The sequence below is a fragment of the Berghia stephanieae genome, chromosome 7 (genome assembly GCF_034508935.2).
Source record: "Berghia stephanieae isolate SIO BIC M18660-M18661 chromosome 7, UCSD_Bste_1.3, whole genome shotgun sequence".
Taxonomy (NCBI): Eukaryota; Metazoa; Mollusca; class Gastropoda; order Nudibranchia; family Aeolidiidae; genus Berghia; species Berghia stephanieae.
The window spans coordinates 52589693-52599692 of NC_088366.1; the positions used below are offsets into that span (position 1 = coordinate 52589693).

The following is a 10000-nucleotide window of genomic DNA, read 5'->3' on the forward strand; positions in this document are numbered from 1 at the left end:
TGATTCGTCACAGTGAGCAGGACATGAAAAGCTCAAGTCATGCGTAACATAAGCTTTTTTCATTCTCTTCTCGTCAACAACAGAGTAAGTTGGAAAGCCGGCACCAGGACTCATTGAAAAAGAAACAAGAGACTCGGACTCATGAAAAGGTCAAGAAATCTGCTGTGTTAGTGTGGGTTTTTTTTTTTTTTGGCTTTTTTTTGGGGGGTTTTTTTGTTTTTTGTTTTTTTTTTTTTTGTTGTCGTTTTTTTTTTTAGTTTTGTTTTGTTTTGTCTTGTTTTTGCACATAGTTTTTATTTTTTTCCTCTAGAAATGAATTAATATGTGTTGGATTTTGGATTCCCATTTCACATGGCATTGTTATTCTGTATGATTCGTTTATTTGGAAGCTTCATCGCTGTTTGAAGTCCGCCTATATGGTACTGTATTATCACAGAGTAAATGTGAAATAAAGATATGAAAAAGTATGTATGAAACAGTACCAGACAAAGCAAGAAATAAAAATCACAAGAAAAGAAAAGCAACCCCCCAAAAAATCAGTCAAACTCGACTTGGGATCGAACCTCAGACCCAGTCGAACTGGAGGTGGACTGATGATGTACCCGAAAGTTACCGAGTTCGATCACCCGCCGTTTCGCTGTGTGGCCTTGAGCAAGTCACCTCGCCCTAGCCCAATTTGGAGCGCTGCACTGCGGCTGGCGCCTGGGTTATTCCAGCCTTCCTTTGGAATAGACCTTAGAGACACATTTCCCCTATGGGATTAATGTATATATATAAACAAAAATCCCCTTTATTAATCCCATAAGGGAAATGTGCATCTAAGGTCTATTCCAAGGGAAGGCTGGAATAACCCAGGCGCCAGCCGCAGTGCAGCGCTCCAAATATATGGTATGACACTCGCTTTCGGATCGGGAGGTCCTGGGTTCGGGCCTCGTTCGGCACATAGTTGAGTCCTTGGAAAAGGCTCTTTACTCACATTCTCTCACCGTACACAGGTGTAAAATGAGTACCAAGGCTGTAAACAGCATTGTTCTGTCAAAACAAACAAAAAAAGTGTTATATCGCCTCAGGCGTCATGTCTCGTCCTACATGTTAAGAGTTGCTGTTGGCCTGGAACATTTTGTAAAGCGCTTTGAGACTTCCAGTGGATATTGCGCTATATAAAAACTCATTTTTAAAACCGTCTATCTAATTTTTAAAGTACGTAGACCTAATGTATTTATTGTTTTTTAAAAAAAAAAACATTTTGTTGTTGTTGGCTGAAGGAGGGTTCCATGATTGGTATTTTTTGGTCTTTTCTGAAGCTGTTAAAATTTTTTTCTTTTCTTTATTACTTTTTACATTTTGAAAAATGTCATGTCGCATTTCGAAAACGTTTCGAAATATTGTCTTCATTTCCATTTTCAAACGGTCACGGTTCACAGATTTATACAACCTAGATTTAAATTTCACATTGATACACGGTGTTTTATTTTCTTTGTTTAATGATTTTTGTTTTCCAATTGAAGCGAAATTACTAGGTTCCGGTTTGACAAAGAACCGGATTCAGAGCGTAAAGATTTAAAATTATGATAAGTGTCTGTTGCATGTCATGAGAATACTGGGGTATTTTTCAAATCGCCTCATAACAGGACATGGCTGAACTGCATCAAATATTATGTGCAGATGGAAATTTGGGAACAGTGATGCCTGCCAGAAATGTCAGGCAGCTCCTGAGACCAGCCATCACATTCACATCATCCTCCACTATCCAGTCAGTAAACTTGCAGGTGGATATGAAACAGTTCTAAGGACAGGGGAAGACTTTCGAAGCTGGTCTGACGAAATGACTACTACTATACTACTACTACTACTACTACTACTACTACTACTACTACTACTACTACTACTACTACTACTACTACTACCACTACTACTACTACTACCACTACTACTACTACTACCACTACTACTACTACTACTACTACTACTACTACTACTACTTCTACTACTACTACTACTACTACTACTACTACTACTACTACTACTACTACTACTACTACTACTACGATAATGCTGTCGTACTTTGGAGAGAGAAAAAAAACTAATCAAAAATTTAGGCCAGAAAACTGACTATCTATCTTTCGATTGATTGATTAAATTGACCCTCAACTTGTCAGAAAATAAACAACAACAAAAAACTCTCAAAACTGGGACTTCGTGGAAGTCTTCAGGGGGTCCAAGGATTGAGAGGTTTTTGTTTGTTTGTTTGTTTGTTTGTTTTTGATGTTTTTCTGGCCACATTTGAAATAGAAATTTTTCCAGAGTACAGCAGTTAATTTCTTGAAAAAAAAAAATAGAAATAAATAAAATAAAATAAAAAGATAGAAAAAAAGAAAACGAAAAGAAAAAAAAAAGTAACAACCCCAAAACACGTAACAATAGAGTTTGAGTCGCATCGCGTCCTTTTTATTGCTCTCTTGGCCCCGACTTTTCTTCTCTATTGTGACTGTCTAGGAAAACCTAAATTTATTTAGTCATCAGATCAAATAAATAACAATAACACTGTGAAATTGAAGCTTTCATATATTCAATCTCACAGTGTTATTTATTTATTTCGAGATTCCAGCAGCAATATTTACATTACAGATCAAATAACAACATTAAATCAACGATTATTTCTACATAATATAATTTAGGGTCACTGGCCTTGCTGCCATACTCTAGGGGATAAAAAACACATTTGAAATATTTTGGCCAGAAAACTCGGCCTCCAAATATCTAGATCGATTGCTGTCAAAAACTCTCAAACCTGAGACTTGAAGGCAGACTCAGGTTTGAGAGTTTTTGACAAAATAGGGGTTATTTTAATGATAATGTATGTATCGATATTTGAAGGACGAGTTTTCTGGTCAATTTAAAAAAAAAAATTGGCATGTTTTGTTTTTTGCTTTTTTTTTCAGAGAACGGTAGCTTGGTCAGGTTGGCTTATTTGATGTTTTTGTAACAGCCCGCCCATTAAGCAGTCAAATCAATAGCAAACCATTAGTGTGGCTAATTATAATGATTACGACATTAGCAATGATATAACAATTTATATTATAACAGCTTCTCTCGTCTTTGTCCCCTTTAAAATACGGGTCAGATCGTGAACTTATTTGCAGGTCTGATAACCCAAATTGTTATGATCTCATTGTTATAATGGAAACTCTCAAATCAACGTAAAATATTTTCCATTACAACAAAGTTAAATCAAGCCCATATCATAATTCGATAATAAGATCTCGGGTCAAATATATATAATGACGTCAATTGGTGATGTGGTGCGCGAATAAAAAAGTTATGTGCGATTATGGGTTTATTGTAACGATGTTATGGGCAATATTTTGTGTTGGTTTGAGAGTATGAAATGCATTGCGAGTTGGAGCGAAGGCATCGTAAAGTTATAGATAGTATGCAGATGACGTCACTCGGGTCTTTGTTATTGTTTTTGCCATCCGCGTTTGTGAGTTGTTCTCACTAAACTGTATTAACCAGACTATAAAAGTTCATGGTTACACAGAGTTTGTGTGTTGGTCCGTTATACTTCCGGATGGCAATGTTGTGAACTCCTTGGCCAAGCGCATTCTATCTATATGTTAACGGATGGCTAAGGATGGAGTCCATGGCCCGTCTCCATGAACGCTGACTAGCGCTTAGTCTCCGACTATCTCGGACTTTTTGGTCGATGCCTTGAAAAAATCGGATTTCATGTGGGCTGAATAAGCAAGTCCGGGGCTTTTTTGGTGTGTGCGTTTGTGTTTGCTTTCGTTGGCATTCTCTTTGTTCTATAGTGCACATATTTGCAGGTCTGATAACCGAAGGCAGTTATGGGCTTGATTATAACACTGTTGTAATGGACAAAAATATTCCTATTATGTTGGGTTGGAGCCGTATTTCCATTGCATCAAGGAGCCGAATGAGGTTGTCAAACCTGCAATTAAGTAAACTTCGTTTCTATTGGCAAATTCTAATGATTATGGGATGTAAAAGAGCGAGGGTGGACGATCTTTGACGACCAGCATATCTGACTACAAAATAAAATGCCATCAATCTGAAACCAGGAGATCAATTACACAAGGGTGTATTCAGGGGACAAGCATTCAGTACTCCGTCTCCCGGAAGTGATTTTACACTTCCAATGAAATAGGAACCAGGTTTTTGACATCACACTTTTCTTCCCTATTTGGTTTTGTGAGTACCTTCTCTATAGATAGTATGCGCTTGGCTAAGAAGCTCATAACATTGCCATCCGGATGTATAACGGACCAACACACGAAACTATATGTAACCATGAACATTTATAGTCTAGTTAATACAGTTTAGTGAGAATCACTCACAAGCTCGGATGGCAAAATACAATAACAAAGGCTTGAGTGACGTCATCTTCGTTCTATCTATAGATAGTATGCGCTTGGCTAAGAAGGTCATAACATTGCCATCCGGAAGTGTAATAATGAACTTTGATAGTCTGGTTAATACAGTTTAGTGAGAATTACTCATAAACGTGGATGGCAAAAAACAATAACAAAGACCAGAATGACGTCATCTTCGTTCTATCTATAGAAGGAACGAAATTGACGTCACATAACTCTATGTTATTGTTTTTAGACAGCCATTTTGGTGATTAGTTCTCACCAAATTCTATCAATCAGACAGGGACAGGTACTGACGGTATAGATACAGTCGCCCTTGCAATCAGACTATAAATGTTTAAGGTTACACACAGTTTTGTGTGTTTGTAAGTGATATCCGGCCGTGAGATGTTGTGAGTATTTATCGTAAACGCCTAGCATCAATATACGGACCACTAGTCGCTTAAACAACAACCATTTTTTAAACATTGAATAATCCACCAAAAACTTGATCTACGGTATTGCACAATATCCTCAAAAATGTTCAAAGCGCTTTACAACAGCAACACTCAATACGGAGAACGAGACATTACATCACATCACATATTTTTTCGACAGCGACAACACTAATACCGACCAGGTACTCATTCACACCTGAGTGCAGTGAAGAAAATGAGTACAGAGCAATATTCCAGAACTCAACTTTGCACGCCGCCGCCATCGGCTGGATCCACACCCGAAACCCAGAAGTTTGGAGGCGATTGTCATAATTAGCTACTAGGAAACAACAAAACCGCGCAAAAGTTAAGGAATTTTATTTTTTTTTTTGAAAACATACGGAAAAACAAAACAAAAACAAACACAAAACAAAGTAACAGACAAACAAAACATAAAATAAAAAGGACAAAAAGAAAACAACAAAACACAAACAGAGAAACAAACAAACAAAAACAAAAAACAGACAGGCAAACAAAAAAGACAACAACAACAACAATTTTTAAAAATAAATAAATAATACAAAAGCATAAATAAATAGATAAATAAAGCAAAATAAACTGTTTCTGACCTTCTGACTAGGTAGCTGAGATATAAAATGAAAACCAAAACAACAACGGAGAAGACGAAGTGTGAATACAGTGGACTGTGTATCCAAAAACTGAAAATTAAATGATACGGGATTCGGGAACTTGAAATGCACCAGACGCGTCAGAAGCTCCAGCGGCTGATTTGTGTTTTGTTTATTATAATAAAACATATCTAATAATAACAATAATAATACCATAAATATTTTTTCCCGCCGTTGGCGTGCCTCATAGGCTCGTTGATGTGTAGTAGTAATTGGTAACACTTGGCGTCTGGTTTAGGGGGAACTGTCTAATTGCAAATCACTTAAAGGAAAGATTACATGTCTCCGCTTAATTGCAAAGCAATATATAATACCCAGTTGGTAGAGCACTCGCTTTTGATGAAAAGGGATCGCGATCGATCCTGGATTAAGTCGAGTTTTTCCTTGTTTTTTTTTTCTTTTCCCGATCTTCCTTTCTGTGCACCCAGCATTGGTTGGACAGTAGGGTCTGTTAGATCAGGCGGAAAGTACTTTATGATAGACTAGCGTCCTATCAAAAGAGCAGCAAGCAAGTTCTGTGGCCATTTTCATCCAATCATTGATGGGTAGAATGGGGGGAGGGGGGGGGGAGGGATAAAAAAAAACTCTTGGCTAAGAAACTCACAACATTACCCGATCGGAAGTATTACGGATCTACACACAAAACCTTGAACGTTTATAGTTTGATTAATACAGTGTAGTGAGAACTACTCACAGAAATGCCTGGCTAAAATCAATAACAAAGACTTGACTGACGTCAACAATCAAGAGAATTTATGACCAAAAACATGATACTTGGGTCAAATAGGATTCAATAGTCTGATGTCACGTCCGCCCAGCAACGAGCAGCGTGGTTCTAAATAAAGAAAATTGGTACTTTTTATTCTTCATGCTGGCTAGAACTTTTTCACCTGTCATGTGATCAGAATTCATAAAATTTAAAAAAAAACATGATCAGATTTCTCATGTTTTTCTCCTCTGGATACACTTTTATGCTCGTTGGAGAAGTATTTCAATGGCGTCCGCCATTGTTACGATAGTTTAGAACCAGATACTAAGTTGCGATGCGTCATTACGAGAGAAGTGACGTCACGACTGTTGAACACTATTGTTATGTCTGATTTATGAGTTTTTGCGCGGCTATGTGATCCAGTGGCATGAAATGCGCCTTCGGATCGGAAAGTCCAGGGTTCGAGTCCCGCTCTGAGCGACGCATAGATGACTCATTATTCTTTATTCACATTCTCTCACCGTACTCAGGGGTAGAATGAGTATCTGGCCGTTAATATTGGACAAAAAAATGTACTATCTCCTAACAGGCATCATGTCTCATCACGCATGTTTAAGTGGTATTAGGGACCCCTTGTAACGCGCTTTGAGCACTTTAATGGATATTGCGCTATATACATGCTCAAGTTGTTGAATTTATGTGATTTCTCAACGTGGAAAGGGGTAAAATTATATATTTCCGATCATCATCATCATCATTGCCTTTTTCAACCTGTGGACAGGGAAAGGCCACAGACAAACAGTTTCCATCCTTCTCTATCCCGAGCTAACTTTTTTTTTTTTTTAATCCGTTCCATATTTCTGATAATTTCAATTTTCTAATTGCCTTTTTGGCATTTGGTCCATCCCTACTAAACACCTGATCGGCACGACTGGTAACCTTAAAATAGGATCATAAAAAGTGAATGATAACAAAAATCCTTCTGATGTTGCATTTCAGAATGGGTTCTTAAGTGCTGTGTGTGTGTGTGGTGTGTGTGTGTGTGTGTGTGTGTGTGTGTGTGTGTGTATGTGTGTGTATGTGTTTGTTGTCTATGTTGTAACATGTTTGTGTGCTGAGTGTGTATATGTGTAATTGATTGGATGTTACATAAGTGTTTTTTGTAGTTTTAACATATTTTGTTGAGGCGTAACTCTCTCTCTCTCTCTCTCTCTCTCTCTCTCTCTCTCTCTCTCTCTCTCTCTCTCGCTCTCTCTCTCACTCTCTCTCTCTTCTCTCTCTCTCTCACTCTCCTCTCTCTACTCTCTCTCTCTCTCCACACACACATCTCTCTCTCTCTCTCTCTCTCTCTCTCTCTCTCTCTCTCTCTTCATCTCTCTCTATCTACTCTCCATCACTTCGCTCTATTCATCTATTTATCATCTAATCATCTATCTATCTAACCATCCATCCATCCATCCATCTATCTATCTATCTATCTATCTATCTGTCTGTCTATCTATCCATCTATCATCTATCCATCTATCTTTCAATCCCCACTAACTCTACCTCTCTCTCTCTCTCTCTCTCTCTCTCTCTCTCTCTCTCTCTCTCTCTCTCTCTCTCTCTCTTCTCCCACTTTATACCCTGTCGGTTCTTTGAGAGCGGATAAATCCCTGTTCTTTGGGCTACTTCTAAAAAATCTTCGAGTCCGTCAATTCTGAAAGCAACCAATGAAGCGTGACAATCACGGGTTCAAGTCCAAAGCGTTACTATATCTGGTCAAAATTCTTGGGATCGAGTGAGCAGCTTTTTTAAAAAATTACTTTTTTTGTAAGCGCGTGTCGGATTAGTCTGTTATATCAACATGCTGTGTTACTCCTGAATAGATTTACAATACTCTTCAACAGTCGTAACGTCACTTCCTTCCTAATGACGCATGGTAACTTAGTAACACTGGCTCTAAACTATCAGAACAATGGCGGACGCCGTATGAAATATTTCTCCGGCGAGCATAAAAGCGTATCCAGAGGGGAAAATAAACCCATAAATTTGATCATATTTTGACTTTTACACATTCTGATTACAAGACATATGAAAAGTTCTAGCCAGCATGAAGAATAAAAAATAATGATTTTCTTTGTTTAGAACCAAGATGGCTGCCGTTGCCGGGCGGCGTGACATCAGACTACTGAATCCAATTGAAAGCAGACAATAAAGAGGAATTGTTTAAATAGGGAACAGATGTAGATTCCAAGAGCATAATATCAATATCAGTGTACTTAGTCGGAGATCACCTAATGTTTTATACAGACATAAGCACAGGATCCCTATAAGAGGAAAGCACTCAAATGATTACAAACCATAATATTATATTCAATTTAAAATATGTAACAGTACATAACAGATATATATATATGATGATTTACAATGAAAAAATAATATCATCTCTCAAAACTACAACTATTATACATTTGACTGTTTACCCCCTATGTTTTTTTTTTTTTTTTTTTTTTTTTTTTTTTTTTTGTTCTTGTTGTTTTTAAGGGTTTTACGGTGCTTGCAACACATTAGGTCAAATCAGCGCCAGTAAAAGGGAAGAAAATGGGATGGTAAAAATATTTAGAATTATAATTAAAGCACCCAAGAAAAGGTAAGACAAAGGGGAATTGGTTCAAATTGGAAACAGATGTAGATTCCAAGAGCACACTATCAAAGTAAAGTCTCATCCAGACACAAGCACAGGCTCCCCACTAAGAGGAATACATTGAAATGTTCACAAATCATATATGATACGTAAACAAAACATAATACAGTGCATAACAGAGAGATGATTTACAAGGAAAAAAATCATCTCCCAAAACTAACTATACATTTGACTGTTTCCCTCCCAGGTAGGGTATCCGGCAAGGGCCCGGACAAAACCAAGTAATCTCATTCCAAGACAAAGTGAGAAAGCAAGTTGGAAAACAGATATAGAGGGATAGAAGACACAGTATGGACCATTGAGTACAGACGATACTAGTTATTTCTCATTATATTTTATTTGTTTTCCACGTTTATTTGTATATTGTTGTGCTGACGAAGGGTTTGTACCCGAAACGTCCATTGTCTGTTTTGTTCCCTTACGAAGCCTTTCCATTTTCACTCTTTCGTACAGTATGTACCTCCCTGCCCACTGTGGGTGGTCAGGTTGACCTCCTAGCCAAGGACTACGGCCGGGGCCAAGACAAAAACCAGATAATCCCTTTCCAAGACAAAGACAGAAAGCAAATTCAGAAAACAGATATAGATAGTATGCAGATGACGTCACTCAGGCCTTTGTTATTGTTTTTGCCATCCGCGTTTGTGAGTTGTTCTCACTAAACTGTATTAACCAGACTATAAGAGTTCATGGTTACACAGAGTTTGTGTGTTGGTCCGTTATACTTCCGGATGGCAATGTTGTGAACTCCTTGGCCAAGCGCATTCTGTCTTTAGGGGGATAGAAGACATAGCAAGTGGTCACTGCCCGCTATGGGAAGTTTAAAAAACCGCAGCGAGATAGAATTTTTAATGAGAACTAATCACCCATTAGACTGTACAAAAACAAGAGATAGTTCGAAGATGACGTCACTCAAGTCTTTGTTATTGTATTTTGCCATCCGCGTTTAAGAGTAATGCTCACTGAACTGTATTAACCTGACTATAAACGTTCATGGATACACACAGTTTTGTGTGTTGGTCCGTTATACTTCCGGATGGCAATGTTATGAGCTTCTTAGCCAAGCGCATACTATCTATAACAACGCGTTGAGTGACGTCAACTTCGTT

General features: G+C 37.9%; 1 protein-coding gene across 3 annotated transcripts in view; it reads right to left on the bottom strand.

Annotated features, from left to right (window-relative positions):
• The window catches only part of LOC144977471 (hemocyte protein-glutamine gamma-glutamyltransferase-like), a 56729-nt gene that overhangs the window by 38700 nt on the left and 8029 nt on the right, over positions 1-10000 (bottom strand). Inside the window, exon 1 of one of the 3 annotated variants that reach the window (XM_078922720.1) lies at positions 5440-5703. The exons of the other annotated variants lie outside the window; for them this stretch is intronic. The gene's annotated coding sequence lies outside the window, so the exon portion shown is untranslated. Of the gene's footprint in view, positions 1-5439; positions 5704-10000 lie in introns of those variants that run through there. 3 annotated transcript variants of the gene reach the window in all.